Source organism: Balaenoptera physalus (assembly GCF_965194825.1).
Source record: "Balaenoptera physalus genome assembly, chromosome: X".
Classification (NCBI taxonomy): Eukaryota; Metazoa; Chordata; class Mammalia; order Artiodactyla; family Balaenopteridae; genus Balaenoptera; species Balaenoptera physalus.
In genome coordinates this window covers 70,478,044-70,500,498 of record NC_138903.1, presented here as the reverse complement: position 1 = coordinate 70,500,498, position 22,455 = coordinate 70,478,044, and positions in this window count along the sequence as shown.

The following is a 22,455-nucleotide window of genomic DNA, read 5'->3' as shown; positions in this document are numbered from 1 at the left end:
TGGGAGAAAAAATTGTTCTGGTTCTGTGTGATTGTCATTTGCACCCAAAGAAAAGGGGGAAGCTTTAAGAAATAACCTAAGCAGAGTTTCGTAAAATTTACTCTGAAATATTTTTGGAAGAATCATGTGTAAATAATGGCCTTAATTCAAAGGATAGAAGATCAGATGTAGAAGGGAACTCAGATATCTCTATATCCAAGCATCTTATTTCAAAGAAAAGGTACTTGAAATTCAGAACAGGAGAATAAGTAGTTCAAGGTTAAATACATACATTAAAATTGTGAGGCCAGACACATCATTTGTTGGTTCCCACTCCCCTACAATGAACTCCTCTAAGGTGCACTTGGTCCTAATTGCTACTTACGATGTCTTGAATGCCTGCAACTGTTTGTTCAACTACACCAGAGAAAAAAATTAAAAGAAAACAAATGTGAACTTTGCTTGGCTATTACTCCTGCTTTTTTATCTACTATGAGCAACAACTCAGTTGGAACAGAACAATATTCTTCTTTCTGGAATCCGTTCTTAGCTCAAAGAAATAACAAGGAAGCAAGAAAATAAGCTTTTAAAAACATACAGGATATGTATGTTTAAATGTAGAGCCTTTATTCATGAAGACTTTGCCGTACCATAAGTCTTGAATATCAAACACTTCAGTTTTTTTTTTTTTGTTTTCTTTTTAGTGAAGTAAAATATAAAGAATCCTTAAAGAATACTTTAAAATAAAGTTACAGAGTCCTAATAGTATTATGTTTAATAGTACTATCCATAAACCCTGGGTCTCTCATGAATGTATAATATCCATAAAATAGCACACATTAAATTGAATTTTTTCCACTGATGCACATATAAGCATGTTAGCATCTAATTACCTTTGAATTTTTGTCTTACTTAGAGCTTGGGAAATGACTTCAGAAACAGAGTTGCATTTTCCTTCTTCTATAGCACCGAAGAGATCCACCATAAACAAGGAAATGAGTTCACAATTCATAACCTTTATAAAATATATATGTCTATATCAATATATCTGTGTTATATGATTATATATATAATGATATAATTATCGTCTGGAGTACAGATTAAATAACCTTATAATGATTATTATAAGAATAATAATCATTCTAAAAATAGATCTGAGCTTATTAACTCCTCTGCTCAGAAAGCTTGAATGACTCATTATTTCCTGAAGAACTAAATCCAAAATCTTTAGCATTGAAAGCTCTCTATGCTTGGATCCCAAACCATTTTTCCAAATTTACCTTGCAACTCAAATTTCACCTTTTTATTCAATTTACTTTCCAGCTATAACATTTCTCTTCATTTTTAAAATTTGCCATGCACTTTCTGTCCCTGATTTTTTAGTGATAATCTTCTGTAATGACTTTCTACCTCATATTTGTTAGGTGAAATGTTACAAACCCTTCACAGTTCAGTGCAAATATTATGTATTCAGTTAAGCATTTTTGTTATTTCTTTTGTGCTTTAATAGTGACATATTTTTACTTATCTTGTGAAATTACTATATCGAGTCTTTTAATAGTCATATCTCCTACTAGGTGTTGTTAAGTTTTTTAAGAAATGAAAATTAGTCATCAATGTATGTATCTCACCAGGAAGTATCATGGTGATTACCAATGTTGTTTGAATGAACTTAATTGGTCAGCAAAACATTTAATATGTATTTTAAAAATATCAACAGCCATATTTATATACTATTAACATGTTGAAGTTTCTTGGATCTGTCAAGTTATGTTGTTACATAACCATAAAAAATATACAAGTATACATCTGGGGAACAGTACATCCATAATGACTTTCTGAGGTTGGCAAGTCCTCTCCCAACAAACAATAATAAAACAGGACAAAATAGTGAAAATAAATATTTAAAGTCCCTGGATATTGACCAAAGGGCATACAACAAATTGCGAAGTATTTATTAAAGATTTCTATTGCATGTCAGTAAGAACAGCAAGAGTTTGTAACATCTTAGCAAGGGATGCTCCAATACCTCTTCCAAACTCTGTACTGTAGAAGTACTCTCCTGAGTCAGGGCAAGTACCACTGACCAACTAGAGGGAACTGATTGGATCAAATCAGGGAAAAATCTATGCTTAGGGATATTGTTGAAAACAACCAAGATCTCATATGCACAGAATCAGAAAATGCTAATATCAAAGCAATAATAACTGAGACAATCAACAACAACAACAACAAAAAACAGAGTAGGCAAACATTTAACAGAGAGATCCAGGGAAAGTGATAGACAAAGATGGGTCTGGTAAGATCACACTTATTTCTGGTCATCTGGAAGGCTATGCCAATGTGCAAGGCTGTGTCTGATCCAGAGATACTTTACAGAGCCCTTGCAAGCAACTGGCTCCTAGATGAATGAAGAGTAGATTTGGAAATTCCATGAAATTTGAAATAATTCCCCAAACCACAAACAGATACAGGAGCAGAAAACTGATTGGCTCAATGTGTTTAAGAATAATCTCTGGGGATTCCCTGGTGGCACAGTGGTTGAGAATCTGCCTGCCGATGCAGGGGACACGGGTTCGAGCCCTGGTCTGGGAAGATCCCACATGCCACGAAGCGGCTGGGCCCGTGAGCCACAATTACTGAGCCTGCGCATCTGGAGCCTGTGCTCTGCAACAAGAGAGGCCACGACAGTGAGAGGCCCATGCACTGTGATGAAGAGTGGCCCCCACTTGCCACAACTAGAGAAAGCCCTTGCACAGAAATGAAGTCCCAACACAGCCAAAAAATAAATAAATTAATTAATTAATTAAAAAAAAACAGAAAAAACACCTGTCTTAGCTACTGATCTCAGCTGTGCTCTCTCTGTGGGAGCTAGACTTATTAAAAAAAAAAAAAAAAAGAATAATCCCTGTCCAATCAGTGGCTAACAACTAAGAGATGCTGAACCAGGGTTGGTTCCTAGGAAGCCAGTCTACACCTAAATACAAAAAAAACTGAGCAGTGACATCAGAGACCTCACAGTAGGAGAAACAGAATCAACAGAATCAGTCAAGACAAGTCATTAACAAATGAAGAAGCAAACAGAAAACAACAATGACAACAAAAACAGCAGCAATAATAAGATCCAGAGTGAGGGAAATAAGAACCCAGAGTTGTTACAATATATTACCTAAAATTTTCAATTTTCAACAAGACATTACGATAATGGTAAAGAAACAGGAATGTGAAAAGGCATCCAATATAAACTGGCTATGAGACAGGCACCAACTACAAATCAGATATTTACAAATATGTTCCAGAAACAAAATTAAGCCATGTTTAAAGAATAAAGGAAACCGGAAGCACCTTCATGCCTCAGGCAGCAGCTCCCACCAGCTACCGTAGAAGAAACGTTACCACAGAACGGCTGTGGGTGATGACCTTACTGAGTTTACTCAGGTCTCGCCAGCCAGAACAGAGCCAGGCTCCCAGAGGACGCTGTCAGCAGAAAAGGCTCTTGGTGCTCCAGCAAGGCATCAGGGCTGTGCCTCTGAGGTGGGAGAGCCAACTTCAGGAAACAGGTCCACAAGAGACCTACCAGCTCCACGTAATACCAAACGGCAAAAATCTCTCAGAGATCTCCATCTCAACATCAAGACCCAGCTTCACTCAACGACCAGCAAGCTACAGTGCTGGACACCCTATGCCAAACAACTAGCAAGACAGGAACACAGCCCCATCCATTAGCAGAGAGGCTGCCTAAAATCATAATAAGGCCACAGACACCCCAAAACACACCACCAGACATGGACGTGCCCACCAGAAAGACAAGATCCAACCTCATCCACCAGAACACAGGCACTAGTACCCTCCACCAGGAAGCATACACAGCCCACTGAACCAACCTTAGCCACTGGGGACAGATACCAAAAACAACAGGAACTACGAACCTGCAGCCTGTGAAAATGAGACCCCAAACACAGTAAGATAAGCAAAATGAGAAGACAGAAAAACACACAGCAGGTGAAGGAGCAGGGTCAAAACACACCAGACCTAACAAATGAAGAGGAAATAGGCAGTCTACCTGAAAAAGAATTCAGAATGATAGTAAAGATGATCCAAAATCTTGGAAATAGAATAGACAAAATGCAAGAAATATTTAACAAGGATGTAGAAGAACTAAAGAAGAACCAGGCAATGATGAAAAACACAATAAATGAAATTAAAAATACTCTAGACGGGATAAAAAGCAGAATAACTGAGGCAGAAGAACGGATAAGTGACCTGGAACATAAAATAGTGGAAATAACTACTGCAGAGCAGAATAAAGAAAAAAAGAATGAAAGAACTGAGGACAGTCTCAGAGACCTCTGGGACAACATGAAACGCACGAACATTCGAATTATAGGGGACCCAGAAGAAGAAGAGAAAAAGAAAGGGTCTGAGAAACTATTTGAAGAGATCATAGTTGAAAACTTCCCTAATATGGGAAAGGAAATAGTTAATCAAGTCCTGGAAGCACAAAGAGTCCCATACAGGATAAATCCAAGGAGAAACATGCCAAGACACATATTAATCAAACTATCAAAAATTAAATATAAAGAAAACATATTAAAAGCAGCAAGGGAAAAACAAAAAAAAACACACAAGGGAATCCCCATAAGGTTAACAGTTGATCTTTCAGCAGAAACTCTGCAAGCCACAAGGGAGTGGTAGGATATACTTAAAGTCATGAAGGAGAAAAACCTACAACCAAGGTTACTCTACCCAGCAAGGATCTCATTCAGATTTGATGGAGAAATTAAAAGCTTTACAGACAAGCAAAAGCTGAGAGAGTTCAGCACCACCAAACCAGCTTTACAACAAATGCTAAAGGAACTTCTCTAGGCAAGAAACACAAGAGAAGGAAAAGACCTACAATAAAAAGCCCAAAACATTTAAGAAAATGGGAATAGGAACATACATATCAATAACTACCTTAAATGTAAATTGATTAAATGCTCCCAGCAAAAGACACAGACTCGCTGAATGGATACAAAAACAAGACTCATATATATGCTGTCTACAAGAGACCCACTTCAGACCTAGAGACACATACAGACTGAAAGTGAGGGGATGGAAAAAGATATTCCATGCAAATGGAAATCAAAAGAAAGCTGGAGTAGCAATTCTCATATCAGACAAAATAGACTTTAAAATAAACACTATTACAAGAGACAAAGAAGGATACTATATAATGATCAAGGGATCGGTCAAAGAGGAAGGTATAACAATTGAAAATATTTATACACCCAACATAGGAGCACCTCAATCCATAAGGCAAATACTAACAGCCATAAAAGGGGAAATCGACAGTAATACAATCATAGTAGGGGACTTTAACACCCCACTTTCACCAATGGAAAGATCATCCAAAATGAAAATAAATAAGGAAACACAAGCTTTAAATGATACATTAAACAAGATGGACTTAATTGATATTTATAGGACATTCCACCCCAAAACAACAGAATACACATTTTTCTCAAGTGCTCATGGAACATTCTCCAGGATAGATCATATCTTGGGTCACAAATCAAGCCTTGGTAAATTTAAGAAAATTGAAATCGTATCAAGTATCTTTTCTGAACACAACGCTATTAGACTAGATATCAATTACAGGAAAAGATCTGTAAAAAATACAAACACATGGAGGCTACACAATACACTACTTAATAACGAAGTGATCACTGAAGAAATCAAAGGGGAAATCAAAAAATACCTAGAAACAAATGACAACGGATATACGACGACCCAAAACCTATGGGACGCAGCAAAAGCAGTGCTAAGAGGGAAGTTTATAGCAATACAAGCCTACCTCAAGAAACAGGAAACATCTCAAATAAACAACCTAACCTTGCACCTAAAGCAATTAGAGAAAGAAGAACAAAAAAACCCCAAAGCCAGCAGAAGGAAAGAAATTATAAAGATCAGGTCAGAAATAAATGAAAAAGAAATGAAGGAAACAATAGCAAAAATCAATGAAACTAAAAGCTGATTCTTTGAGAAGATAAACAAAATTGATAAACCATTAGCCAGACTCATCAAGAGAAAACGGGAGAGGACTCAAATCAATAGAATTAGAAATGAAAAAGGAGAAGTAACCACTGACACTGCAGAAATACAAAAGATCATGATAGATTACTACAAGCAACTCTATGCCAATAAAATGGACAACCTGGAGGAAATGGACAGATTCTTAGAAGTGAACAAACTGCCGAGACTGAACCAGGAAGAAATAGAAAATATGAACAGAACAATCACAAGCACTGAAATTGAAACTGTGATTAAAAACCTTCCAACAAACAAAACCCAAGGACCAGATGGCTTCACAGGTGAATTCTATCAAACATTTAGAGAAGAGCTAACACCTATCCTTCTCAAACTCTTCCAAAATATTGCAGAGGGAGGAACACTCCCAAACTCATTCTACGAGGCCACCATCACCCTGATACCAAAACCAGGCAAAGATGTCACAAGGAAAGAAAACTACAGGCCAATATCACTGATGAACATAGATGCAAAAATCCTCAACAAAATACTAGCAAACAGAATCCAACAGCACATTGAAAGGATTATACACCATGATCAAGTGGGGTTTATTCCAGGAATGCAAGGATTCTTCAATATACGCAAATCAATCAACGTGATACATCATATTAACAAACTGAAGGAGAAAAACCATATGATCATCTCAATAGATGCAGAAAAAGCTTTTGACAAAATTCAACACCCATTTATGTTAAAAGCCCTGCAGAAAGCAGGCATAGCGGGAACTTTCCTCAACATAATAAAGGCCATATATGACAAACCCACAGCCAACATTGTCCTCAATGGTGAAAACCTGAAACTATTTCCACTAAGATCAGGAACAAGAGAAAGTTGCCCACTCTCACCACTATTATTCAACATAGTTTTGGAAGTCCTGACCACAGCAGTCAGAGAAGAAAAAGAAAAAAAAGGAATCCAAATTGGAAAAGAAGAAGTAAAGCTGTCACTGTTTGCAGATGACATGATACTATACATAGAGAATCCAAAAACTGCCACGAGAAAACTACTAGAGCTAATTTATGAATTTGGTAAAGTAGCAGGATACAAAATTAATGCACAGAAATCTCTTGCACTCCTATATACTAATGATGAAAAATCTGAAAGTGAAATTAAGAAAACACTCCCATTTACCCTTGCAACAAAAAGAATAAAATATCTAGGAATAAAACTACATAAGGAGACAGAACACCTGTATGCAGAAAATTATAGGACACTGATGAAAGAAATTAAAGATGATACAAGTAGATGGAGAGATATACCATGTTCTTGGATTGGAAGAATCAACATTGTGAAAATGACTCTACTACCCAAAGCAATCTACAGATTCATTGCAATCCCTATCAAACTACCACAGGCATTTTTCACAGAACTAGAACAAATATTTCACAATTTGTATGGAGACACAAAAGACCCCGAATAGCCAAAGCAATCTTGAGAACGAAAAATGGAGCTGGAGGAATCAGGCTCCCTGACTTCAGACTATATTACAAAGCTACAGTAATCAAGACAGTTTGGTACTGGCACAAAAACAGAAATATAAATCAATGGAACAGGATAGAAAGCCCAGAGATAAACCCACGCACATATGGTCACCTTATCTTTGATAAGGGAGGCAAGCATATACAGTGGAGAAAAGACAGCCTCTTCAATAAGTGGTACCTGGAAAATTGGACAGATACATGTAAAAGTATGAAATTAGAACACTCCCTAACACCATACACAAAAATAAACTCAAAATGGATTCATGACCTAAGTGTAAAGCCAGACACTATCAAACTCTTAGAGGAAAACATAGGCAGAACACTCTATGACATAAATCGCAGCAAGATCCTTTTTGACTCAGCTCCTAGAGAAATGGAAATAAAAACACAAATAAGCAAATGGGACCTAATGAAACTTAAAAGCTTTTGCACAGCAAAGGAAACCATAAACAAGACCAAAAGACAACCCTCAGAATGGGAGAAAATATTTGCAAATGAAGCAACTGACAAAAGATTAATCTCCAAGATTTCCAAGCAGCTCATGCAGCTCAATAACAAAAAAACAAACAACACAATCCAAAAATGGGTAGAAGACCTAAATAGACATTTCTCCAAAGAAGATATACAGATGGCCAACAGACACATGAAAGAATGCTCAACATCCTTAATCATTAGAGAAATGCAAATCAAAACTACAATGAGGTATCATCTCACACCAGTCAGAATGGCCATCATCGAAAAATCTAGAAACAATCAATGCTGGAGAGGGTGTGGGGAAAAGCGAACACTCTTGCACTGTTGGTGGGAATGTAAATTGATACAGCCACTATGGAGAACAGTATGGAGGTTCCTTAAAAAACTAAAAATAGAACTACCATACGACCCAGCAATCCCACTACTGGGCATATACCCTGAGAAAACCATAATTCAAAAATAGTCATGTACCAAAATGTTCACTTCAGCTCTATTTACAATAGCCAGGACATGGAAGCAACCTAAGTGTCCATCATTGGATGAATGGATAAAGAAGATGTGGCACATATATACAATGGAATATTACTCAGCTATAAAAAGAAATGAAATGGAGGTATTTGCAATGAGGTGGATGGAGTTAGAGTCTGTCATACATAGTGAAGTAAGTCAGAAAGAGAAAAACAAATACAGTATGCTAACACATATATATGGAATCTAAGGAAAAAAAAATAGGTCATGAAGAACCTAGTGGCAAGATGGGAATAAAGACACAGACCTACTAAAGAATGGACTTGAGGATATGGGGAGGGGGAGGGGTGAGATGTGACAGGTTGAGAGAGTGACATGGACATATATACACTACCAAATGTAAAATAGATAGCTAGGGGGAAGCAGCCGCATAGCACAGGGACATCAGCTCGGTGCTTTGTGACCACCTAGAGGGGTGGGATAGGGAGGGTGGGAGGGAGGGAGATGCAAGAGGGAAGAGATATGGGAACATATGTATATGTATAACTGATTCACTTTGTTCTAAAGCAGAAACTAACACACCATTGTAAAGCAATTATACTTCAATAAAGATGTTAAAAAAAAGAGTAAAGGAAAAACATGACAAAGAATAAAAAGAGAATGTCAATTAAAAATATAGAAATTATTTTAAAAAGATAAATACTATATGATATCACTTGTATGTTGAATCTAAAAATATTGAACTCATAGAAACAGAGAATTGAATGGTGGTTATATGGGGAGGATGGGGCGATATTGGTCAAAGGGTACAAAACTTTTGGTAGTGAGATGAATAAGTTCTGGGGATCTAATGTAAAACATGGTGACTATAGTTAATAATACTTTATTGTAGTGTATGCTTGAAATTTGCTAAGAGAGTAGATCTTAAATGTCCTCACTACAAAAAAAAAAGTAACTATGAAAGGTGATTAGTCTGTTAATTAACCTGATTGCAGTCATTTCACAATTCACATGTGTATTAAATCATGATGCTGTACACCTTAAATATATACAATTTTATTTGTCAATTATACTTCAATAAAGCTGGAAAAATGAATTATAAAAAAGAATCAAGAGGTATCACTTCCAAAATGGCAGTGTAAGATCAACAGACCCTCAATCCAGAGAAACATTTAATGGGTGAAGAGTATAAAAATCAGCCGTTTAAAGTTTTATTAAATTTTCCTAATGGAACACAGTAAATGGAGAAATATTTTTTTAATAAAGTATACAAATTATTGGTAAGAACAGAGACAGTCTATGGCATTTGACCAACAAACCTCTTAAACCCACATACTTCCTGCTTTGTGTGGCAGAGATTCTATTCTGGATGCTCTACTCTGGACAGGTATAGCCAAAGAGACAGGAGTTTGCTTTACCCCTAGGTCCAAGAGGAGGTTTATGTTTCCAGTCCAGAGGAGGATACTGGCATTTCTTATTTCTCTCAGTTATATGCTGAGAAAGCTATAATCTGGACAGTGATACTGAAAGGACTGGGGATTTTTTCTACCACCCAGTCCCCACACATAGGGTAGAAATTCTACCCCAGTCACAGCAGGCCAAAGATACTGGGGTTCCAAATACCAGAGTTTCTGCTTGATTGTAGGGTGGCTATTAATGCCAGAAGAAGCAAGCCAAGACAATGAGGTATCCTCTTCTGTGCCCACTAACAGAGCAGAGTTATTAATCCAAGAGTAGTAGTTTAGTATCTCTGCTCCCAACTCCTGTGAAGTAGCATAGAGATTTGGCCTGGGGGAGAGTCAGGCTTTAAAGATGAACACCTCTGTAGCTTTGCCTAAAAGAATTGATTTATTTGGTATAGACTATGAAAATCTTTTCCTAAAGCATTGTTGGAAACAGTGGGGATCTTGATACAATAATTAAGTCAGAGCAGCCAGTAGCTCCATGATACTTGAAACAATAAAGGAAATAGTAGACCAGCTAGAAATTTATCAGAGAGTACCAGGGAAAATGTAATACAGAAGAGTACTTGAGGGATCACACTGAAACCTACAGGTTAAAAATGTTGTGTACAGGTGTTAGGCAGAACCCCCTTAGGAGTAATCAGAGCTGTATCTTAGGAAAACTTAAAATGATGTTTTAAGCCATACACAGTACTATCAACAAAGGGCAGAAGCCTTATCACCACAAGGGGCTTTAACATGAACTCTGAGAAAACATTGCCTGAACAATAAAATATTCTGACCCAGAGGTGACTCTTAGAAAGTCAAGATTAAAAATAAAATTTCACTCTGTCTTTTTTGTTATGAAGATCATTCTCAGGAATGATAAGAAAGGGAGACTCCAATGTCCTAGTCATGGCTTAACACTGGGGAAAAAAATCATAAATTATCAGTACTGTTACAGCAGTACAAAATTATCAGTACTGTTACAGCAGCCTGTAAGCCACACACACGCATCCAATGACAAAGGGTAAAATTCTAACTAGCTAAAGGAACTTTGGCCAAAAATTTAACCAACAAAAGACTTAGGGTAATTCATGGGCAAAAGCAAGATAGCCAGGGTAAAAGAATAAAAAAGGAAAAATTCAGAGTGAAAGCATTAGAATAGCATAAATATAATTCACCCAAGTTGATAGACAAATCAGTACTTAAGCAAACAACAACACCCTTTGAAGTGGTTAGATTAGTATCTAAAGTTGCAACAATATATTATCTAAAATATCCAGGTTTCAACAATCATGAGATATGCAAAGAAACAAGCTTGTGACCCACACAATGGGAAAAAAGCAAACAATAGAAACTGCCTTTGAGAGAGACCAAATGTTGAACTAAGAAGACAAGGAAGCTATTGTAAGTATGTTCAAAGAATCAAAAGAAATTGTGTCAAAAGAAATTAAATGGCAGTATCATGAAAATGTCTCAACAAATAGAGACTATTAATAAAGAGAAAAATTATAAAAAGAAAAAAATAAAATTTTGGACTTGAAATGTACCATATTTTATTTATAAAATAATTAAAATTAAAAATTTACCAAAGGGGCTCTAGAGTAGATTTGAACTGACAGAAGAAATAATCAGCAAACTTGAAGCTACATAAATAAAGAGTATTCATTATGAAGAATAGGAGGGAAAAAAAGAATGAAAAATATAAGGAAGACCTCGGGGAAATATGGGACACCATTAAGTGCATGAATATATGCATGATAGGATGACCAGAAAGAGATGAGAGCAAAAAGAGAAGAAAACATGCTTGAAAAAGTAAGGGCTAAAAACTTCTTGCATTTAATGAAAAACATTAATCTGCACATTCAGGAATTCAAAAAACTCCAATTAGGATAAGTTCAAAGAGATTCACACTCAGAAATATCATAGTTAAAATGTTGAAAGTCAAAAACAAAATCTTGAAAGCAGCAAAAGAAAAACAACTCATCATTTATAAAAGAACACAAATAAGATTTTAACTGATTTTAAAATGATTACCCAAGGCAATCTACAAATTCAATGCAATCCCTATCAAATTACCAATGACATTTTTCACAGAAATGGAACAAAAAATGTTTAAATTTGTATGGAAACACAAAATACCACAAAGACCCAAAACAATTTTGAGAAACAAGAATGAAGACAGAAGAATCATGCTCCTTGACTTCAAGCTATATTACAAAGCTACAGTAATCAAAACAGTATGGTATGGGTACAAAAAAAGACATAAAGATCAATGGAATAGGATAAAGAGCCCAGAAAAAACCCATGCACTTATGGTTAATTAGTCAACAAAGGAGGCAAGAACATACAATGGATAAAAGACATGGAGGTGGGGCCGGAGTCTGGGGTGATCCCATAGCTCCCAGGACAGATCCAGGTGCATGACTACATGCAACTACAGTTGGTCCCAGTGCCTGACTTCAGCAGATCTCTGCTAGTGGATCTGTGCTGGTGGCATTGTGAGCACAGAACCTGAGGACATCCTGGCTGATTGCCCACATTCCCATGGCTGAGGTGGGGCTTAGCGCAGTGCCAACAACAATGTAGTTTGTGAGCATGCAAAAGGTGTGGTGGGTATCACCATAGAGCACACTTCCTTGTGGACAGCTTCTTTGGAGGAATACTCAGTGGCTCTGCCCCCAGTAGAAACAATCCAGTCCTGCCTACCTCACACCACAACTCAGAAATGGATCTAGGGACTTCTACGTTAACACCTGTGAAGCAGACCCTGCCCTGACAGCACTGTGACAACCACAGAGAAAAGAGGAGGCCCAGCTCAACATCCAGTGCAGGCTCTGGTTACCACAGCACCAAACACACCCCCTATCAAGGGATTAACAGCCAGGACAAACTGAGGAAAGACATGACAGGCATCCATACGAAAAACAGCCCTTGCACTAAAAATATTAGACTCACAGACTAAACAAGAATGCTTCCACATAAAAACAGCCCTTCAAGACCACAGTAGATAACTTTTTCTCCTAAATTCATAGTGTCAAAGAAATACAACTAAAATGAAGAAGCAGAGTAACAGTTCCTAATTAAAAGAACAAGAGAAATCCCCTGAAAGAGCAAATAATGAAAAAGACCTATTCAGTCTACCAGATCACAAGTTCAAAAAGGAGGTAATAAAAATACTGAAGGAATTAAGAAAGACTATCAGTAGAAATGTAGATCACTGTAAAAAAGAAGTAGAAACTATAAAGAGGAGCTAATTAAAAGTAGAATACTCATTTGCCAAGATGAAAACTGAACTAAAGGCAATAAATAGTAAACTAAATAATGCAGAAAAACGAATGAGTGATCTGAAAGATAGAATAATGGAAATCACCCAATCAGAACAGCAGACAGAAAGACAAATGAAAAAAACTGAATGCAACATATGAGATCTATGGAATAATTTAAAGCATGTCAATCTATGCATTATGCACATCCCAGAAAGAGAAGAAAGAAAAAAAAGGGATTGAAACTATACTTGAGAAACCAAAGGGGAAAGAGGGGTTGGATGAATTGGGAGATTGGGATTGACATATAAACACTATTGATACTATGTATAAAATAGATGACTAATGAGAACCTACTGTATAGCACAGGGAACTCTACTCAATGCTCTGTGGTGACCTAAATGGGAAGGAAATCCAAAAAAGAGGGATATATGTATACGTATAGCTGATTCACTTTGCTGGACAGTAGAAACTAACACAACATTGTAAAGCAACTATATTCCAATAAAAATTTTGAAAAAGAAAAAAAAGAACTGTACTTGAATAAACTATGGCTGAAGACTTCCCAAACCTAAAGAAGGAAATAGATATCCATGTATGGCAAGCAAAGAGGGTTCCAAAGAAGATAAAGCCAAACAGACCTAATCTAAAACATACTATAATTAAAACAGCAAAAGTTAAAGATAAACAGAGAATTCTAAAGGCAGCAAGAGAAAAACAAAGAGTCAGTTACAAGGGTAACCACCATAAGGCTAACAGCTTATTTCTCTACAGAAACTTTGCAGGTCAGAAGAGAGTGGCATGATATATTCAATGTCCTGAAAAGGAAAACCTGCAATCTAGGATATGATACCTAGCAAGATTATCATTTAGAATAGAAGGAGAAATGAAGAATTTCTCAGACATGGAAAAATTAAAGGAATGCAACAATACTAAATCTATCCTAAAAGTAATATTGAAAGGTCTTCTCTAAATAGAAAAGGAGCAAGAATCTATAGGAAAGAGAAAAATCACAATTATAAAGTAAATTACTTAAATAAGCCAGTTCATAGATTTTAAAAATCAAACAATAAATTGTGAAAGTGATAACACAATGAACAGCAAAAAGACAAACATGGTGATGTGACAGATAACATCAAAGTCATAAAATGGGGGGGAGGGGAGTCAGAAATTGTAAATTTTTTTAGAACGTATTTGAGCCTATATGAATATAAGTCTAAAGCAAGTACATATAATAATGGGTTAACATACTTTAAAAACAGGGTAACCACAAATCAAATACATACAATAGATTGACAAAAACCAAAAGGAAGAGAACACAAGCATAATACAAAATAAAATAATCAAATCACAAAAGGAAAAACAAACAAAAAAGTAATAAAGAAGAAATACAAAATCATCTGGCAAACAAGGTTTAAAATAGCAATAAATATATACTATCAATAATTACTTTAAATGTCAATGGACTAAATCCTTCAATCAAAAGACATAGAGAGGCAGATTGGATAATCAAACAAGAGCCTGAAATATGCTGCCTACAAGAGACCCATTTTAGGGTGAAGGACACGTATTGATTGAAAGTGAGAGAATGGTAAAAGATATTTCATGCGAATAGAAATTACAAGGAAGTGGTGGTAGCAATACTCATACCAGACAAAATAGACTTTAAAACAAAGGCCATAAAGAAAGATAAAGAAGGAAACTATATTGTCCTGAAAGGATCAATACGAGAAGAGGCTATTACACTCATTAACATATATGCACCCAATATAGGAGCACCTAAGTACATAAAACAAATAGTAATAGACATAAAGGGGAAAATTGACAGGAATACAATAATAGTAGGAGATTTTAACGCACCACTGACATCAATGGATAGATCTCCCAGACAGAAAATAAATAAGGCAACAGAGATCTTAAATGACACAATAGAACAGTTAGACTTAATTGATATTTTCAGGACATTAGATCCAAAACAAAGGATTTAAATTCTTCTCAAGTGCAAATGGGATATTTTCTAGGATAGACTAGGAAACAAAACAAGCCTCAATTAAGTTAAGAAAATAGAAATTATTTCAAGTGACCAAAAGAACATGAAACTAGAAATCAACCACAAAGAGAAATGAGGAAAAGTGATTACGTGGAGACCAAACAACATGCTACTAAAAACCCAATGGGTCAATGATTAAACCAAAGAGGAAATTTTAAAATATCTTGAGACAAATGACAATGAAAACACAACACTCCAAAATCTGTGGGTTGAACAAAAGCATTCCTAAGAGGGAAGTTCATAGTGATACAGGCTTTCCTCAAAAAAACAAGAAAAATCTCAAATAAACAACCTAACCTATCATCTAAAACAGATAGAAAAGGACAAACAAAACTTAAAGTCAGCAGCAGGAATTAAATACTATAGATCAGAGAGGAAATAAATAAAAAAGAGATTAAAATAGAAAAAAAAATCAATAAAACCAAGAGCTGGTCCTTTGAAAGGGTAAACAAAGTTGACAAACCTCTGGGCAGGCTCACCAAGAAGAAAAGAAAGAGGACTCACCGCAAAAAAATAAGAAATGAAAGAGGCAAAATAACGACCAATACCACAGAAATACATAAAAAACATAAGAGAATACTATGAACAAGTATATGCCAACAAATTTGACAACTGAGAAGAAAAGGACAAATTTCTAGAAACACACAGCCCACAAAAATTGAATCAAGAAGAAATAGACAATTTTAACAGACTAATCACTAGAAGTGAAATAGAATCTGCACTAAAAAAGAAGAAAATTGCCAGCAACCAAAAGTCCTGGACTGGATGGCTTCACATACAAAGAATAAATTATACCGATTCTTCTCAAACTCCTCCAAAAGATTGAAGAGGAGGTAACATTCCCAAAGTCATTCTTTGAAACCAGCATCACCTTGATACCAAAAACAGATGAAGACACTGCCAAAAAAGGAAATTACAAGCCAATATCTTTGATGAATAGAGATGCAAAAATTCTCAACAAAATACTAGCAAACTGAATCCAACAACACAAAATAAAATCATATACGATGTGCAAGCTGGATTAATTCCAGGGTCACAAGGATGGTTCAAAATATGCAAATCAATCAATGTGATACACCACATCAACAAAAGAAAAGACAAAAACCACATGGTCATCTCAATAGATGCAAAAAAAGCATTTGATAAAATTCAACATCCATTCATGATAAAAACTCTTACCAGAGTAGGTATAGAGGGAACATATCTCAACATAATAAAAACGATTTATGACAAACCCACAGCCAAACTAATACTAAATTGTGAATAGTTGGAAGCCTTCCTGCTAAACTCTGGAACAGGACAAGGATGCCCACACTCACCACTTCTATTCAATATAGTATTAGAAATCCAAGCCACAGAAATCAGACAAGAAAAAATAATGTATCCAGATTGGAAAAGAAGAGGTAAAAGTGTCATTATATGCAGATGATTTAATACTCTATATAGAAACCCTAAAGACTCCACACAAGAACTGCTAGAACTGACAAATGATCTCAGCAAGGTAACAGGATAAAAGATTAACATACAGAAATTTAATGCATTTCTTTATACTAACAATGAAATATCAGAAAGGGAAAGGAAAAAAAAAACCTTTTAAAATCCCAACAAAAAGAATAAAATAATTAGGAATAAACCTGAACAAGGAGTTAAAAGACTTATATGTTGAGAACTATAAAACATTGATAAAAGGAAATTGAAGATGATTTAAAGAAATGGAAAGATATTCCATGCTCTTGGATTGGAAGAATTAATATTGTTAAAATAGCCATAATACCCAAATAAATCTACAGATTTAATGGAATCCCTAACAAATTACCCATGATATTTTTCCCAGAACTAGAACAAAAATTCTAAAATTTATACATAGCCATAAAAGACCCAGAATTGCAAAATCAATCTTGAGGAAAAAGAACAAAGTTGGAGGCATAACCCTCCCAGATTTCAAAAACACTACAAAGCTATAGTAATTGAAACAGCATGGTATTGACATGAAAACAAACATATATATCAATGCAACAGTATAGAGTGTCCAGAAATAAACTCACACATCTATGGTCAGTTCATCTTTGACAAAGGAGGCAAAAGTGTACAATGGGAGAAAGTCTCTTTGGCAAGTGATGTTGGGAACGTTAGACTGCAGCAGGTAAATTGATGAAGTTAGAACACTCCCTCACACTATACACAAAAATAAACTCAAAATGTCTTAATGATTTAAATATGACAGGACACCATAAAACTCCTAGAAGAGAACATAGGCAAAACATTCTCTGACATAAATTGTACTAATGTTTTCTTAGTTCAGTCTCCCAAGGCAATAGAAATAAAGGCAAAAATAAACAAATGGGACCTAATCAAACTTAGAATCATTTGCATGGCAAAGTAAACCATAAACAAAATGAAAAGACAACCTATGAACTGGGAAAAATATTTGCAAATGGATGCAACCAACAAGGGCTTAATTTCCAAAATATACAAACAGCTCATATACCTAACAACAAAAAGAAAAAAAACAATAAAAAATTATCAGAAGACCTAAATAAGTATTTCTCCAAAGAAGACATACATATGACCAATGGGCACATGAAAAAAATGCTCAACATCACTAATTATTACATGAATGCAAATCAAAATTACAATGAGGTATTATGTCACACCAGTCAGAATGGCCATCATTAAAAATTCTACAAATAATAAATGCTGGAGAGGGTGTGGAAAAAGGGAACCCTCCTACAGTGTTGGTGGGAATGTAAATTGGTGCAGTCACTATGGAAAACAGTATTGAGGTTCCTTGAAAAGCTAAAAATAGAGTTACCATATGATTGAGAAATCCCATTCCTGGGTATATATCCAGAGAAAACTCTCATTTGAAAAGATACGTGCATCCCAATGTTCATAGCAGCACTATTTACAATAGCCAAGCCATAGAAGCAACCTAAATGTCCATCAGCAGATGAATAGATAGAGAAGATGTTGTATATATATACAATGGAATATCACTCAGCCATAAAAAAGAATGAAATAATGCCATTTGTAGCTACATGGATGGACATAAAGATAATCATACTAAATGGAGTAAGTCAGATAAAGACAAATAACATATGATATCACTTATATGTTGAATCTAAAATATGATACAAATGAACTTATTTACAAAACAGAAACAGACCCACAGACATAGAAGACAAACTTATGGTTACCAAAGGGGAAAGGCGGAAGGGATAAATTAGGAGTTTGGGATTAGCAGATATAAAATACTATATATAAAATAGATAAATAACAAGATCCTATTGTACAGCACAGGGAACCATACTCAATATCTTTCAATATCTTGTGATAACCTATAATGGAAAATGATATGAAAATGAATATAAGTATATATATATAAAACTGAATTTCTTTGCTGTACACCAGAAACTAACATAACATTGTATACCAAGTATACTTCAATAAAAAGATAACATTATAAGTTTATTAGAATGGAGAATACACAAAATGCTGACCCCAACAAATAGTGACAAGTATATAGAGTAACAGGAACTCTGATTCATTTCTGGTTGGAATGGAACACTGTACAGCCACTTTGAAAGACAGTGTGGCACTTTCTTATAAGACTAAACATACTCTTACTATGTGATACAGCAGTCACACTCCTTGGTATTCACTCAAATAAATTGAAAACTGTTGTACACACAAAAACCTGTACATGGACTTTATAGCAACTTTATTTATAGTTGCCGAAACTTTGAAGGAAACAACCTGTCCTACAGTAGTTAAATGGAAAACTCAACTGTGGTACAACCAGGCAATGGAATAATATTAGCACTAAAAAGAAATGGTCTCTTAAGCCCTAAAAAGACATAAAAGAAATAAATACATATTCCTACCTGAAAGAAGCCAATCTGAAAAGGCTACACACTCTCATTCAAATTATATTACATTCTGTAAAAGGCAAAACTATGCAGGTAAAAAGATCAGTGGTTGTCAGAGATTAGAGGGAAAAGAGGGGTGAACAGGCAGAGAACAGAGGGTTTGGGGGTTAGCAAAACTATTCTGTATGGTACAGTAATGGTGGATATGTATCATTATACACTTGTCAAAACCCACAGAATATAAAAGACCAAGTGTGAATTGTCATGTAAACTATGGAACTTGAGTGATAATCATGTGTCCATATAAGTTGATCAATTGTAACATATGTATCACTCTGGAGCAGGATACTGATAATGGGGAAGTCTGCATGTGTGAATACAGTGGGCATTTGTAAACTCTCTTTAATGTCTGCTTAATTTTACTATGAATAAAAAACTTCTCTAAAAATAAAATTTGATTTTGGTGCTGGTAGGCTTTTAAGCCAACATGTCTCAGACTGCAGTGAAGAAATAAACAACCTAGGGCCAATATAAAGGGTCCATCTTGGCTCATTTATGTGACATCATTTTTTTTTAAACATCTTTATTGGATTATAATTGCTTTACAATGGTGTGTTAGTTTCTGCTTTATAACAAAGTGAATCAGTTATACATATACATATGTTCCCATATCTCTTCCCTCTTGCATCTCCCTCCCTATCACCCTCCCTATCCCACCCCTCTAGGTGGTCACAAAGCACCGAGCTGATCTCCCTGTGCTATACGGCTGCTTCCCACTAGCTATCTATTTCATGTTTGGTAGTGTATATATGTCTATGCCACTCTCTCACCCTGTCACATCTTACTCCTCCCCCTCCCCTTATCCTCAAGTCCATTCTCAGGTAGGTCTCTGTCTTTATTCCCGTCTTGCCACTAGGTTCTTCATGACCTTTATTTTCCCTTAGATTCCATATATATGTGTTAGCATACTGTATTTGTTTTTCTCTTTCTGACTTACTTAACTCTGTATGACAGACTCTAACTGCATCCACCTCACTACAAATACCACCATTTCATTTCATAAAGTGCATATGGCACTTTATCCCAACAAAACAAAGCCCAAAATTTCATCTTAAGTGAGCTATATCGTGAGACTACTCCAGGAACTAATTCTGTATTACTTTTGTTGCTCTCAGTATACAGAAACTTCTCAGTGATTTAAACATGGAGATATTTCATATAAAGAATTATTAAGCTATAATAAATAGCAGCTATGAGATGTAAGAGGACTCATAGGGTATCTTACAGCTGAGGGACAGTGCCCAAGGAAGGACAAACCTCAAAGGGAGACCTCTTCCGCAAGGATACAGTTTCAGATTTCATTGCAGCCCTCTAGATAGCAGAGAATGTTGCTAGGTTTTTCAGGCAAGATTTGTTCTACAATCACTGAGCAAGCAAGAAACAATGCTCCGTGGTGCAGGTGAGCTGAAGCCTGTGGCCAGGCGGACAGGTATTTAGAGGGAGTAAGAGTGCCTGTATGGGAGGGAGTCCTGGAGCATGCAGTGTCCATGTTGGGAGAACTACAGCCTTGGGAGGGCCATTTGAGATAACATCCAGAAGACAAGTGATAAGAATGAGTCAAGGTGCCAGGGCAGGCAGGATGCTTAGAAAAGTGCATAGTGTTCATGTATTTCAGACCACAGGCATGTGATTATCTGCCCTGACCAGGGATGAATGGCAACCAAGAGACCACCAATTCTGGACATGTGGTTGGGGTAGAGTACCACTGGATGTCCTCCTCCTCATACAACTGACTCATGGTATAGCCACCAGAACCAGAAAGAGAGGCTCTTTATCCTATAATGTTCCTTTAGTTCTGTCTACTAAGACAGCTTAGCATTGTGCTCACTGTAAAGAAGAAATACTGAAAGGAATTCAATGCATTCTCATAGAGTAAGTATTGCAGGGTGAATTTGGAGCTGAGAGGAAATACATTGATAACTGGCATGGATTTCCACAATCTTAATTTTTGAAGCTATATATTTTATAGCTATGTATATACACACACACACAGTTGTTTTTTTTTTTTCATTTTTTACAGGCTTAATGATGTTTCCATATAAACTTTATAATTAATTTGTCTGATACCAAATATAAATAAGCCTTTTATTATTTTTAAGATTACATTATAAATATAAACTAAGTCCTTTGAAAAAATGATATGTCTAAATTTAGTCCTTTCAGAAATGTTTCATAATCTTCCTCATTAAGTTTTGTGCATTACAAAAGAATGCCTATAATTTTTGTTTATTTCTGCTACTGTAATTGGGTTTCCTAGTTTGTTACATATTTTAATTGGTTTTCATTTTTATAAGTGAAATCTTTTGATTTTTCTATAATAATTTTGTATCTCGTTACTTCAAAAATTTTCTTAATATTTTTTTGCACTTTTTTTCTCAATTTGTACTTTCCTCACTATATAATGATATAATCTCTAAATAGAAAAAGCTTTGTCTTTTTTTCTCAATTCTTAAGATTCTAATTGTATTAACTAATACCTTTAACATAATGTTAAACAGTAGTGGAGATAAAGTATCACATTCTTTGGTTACTATTTCAATGTAAGTACTTACATATTTGGGATTAAATCTGCAATCTTCCAAACTCTGTCTCTGTTGTCCATTCATCTTTATTTTTGTTTTGTTTTGTTTTGGCTGCACTGTGCAGTAGAGCCCTAACCACAGGACTGCCAGGGAACTCCTCATCTTCCTTTTTATACATCTCCTTCTCATCTTATGTACAGTCTTTTGGATCAATTAACTATTTTTATCATTCATTTTTTTTCTCTACAATCATGGATATTTACTATTATTTGATTTTATTATTGTATTACTTACCATAGAAATACAGTCTATTATGATTGCAAATGTAAATTTTTGATATTTGTATAACAAAATGTTTTTGAAGGAAATGTGAGATACAATTAAAGAGTTTTCAGAGAAAAAATATAGAATTTAAATAGTAAACACATTAAGATAAATGCATGAAACTAAATACATCAAACACAGAGTTAACCAAAAGAAAGCAAAAGGACAAATAAAATTTTGATAATTAAGATGAATGCAGACATTGAATTGTCCTGTATAGTTACCTAGTATTTTTTTTCTCATTTCATTATTATGATATACTTCTTTATTTAGATTAAATTAATAGTTGTATCAGGGAGCAAAATCTGATGTAGATTTAAAAAAAAACAAGACTATTTCAAAAGTGGTGTTGTAATCTTTGATTCGATTTATGTGATATATTGAGCTCTCATTTATCATTATCTTCAACAAAATATGCAATTTTGATTTGCATTTACTCCTTTTATTA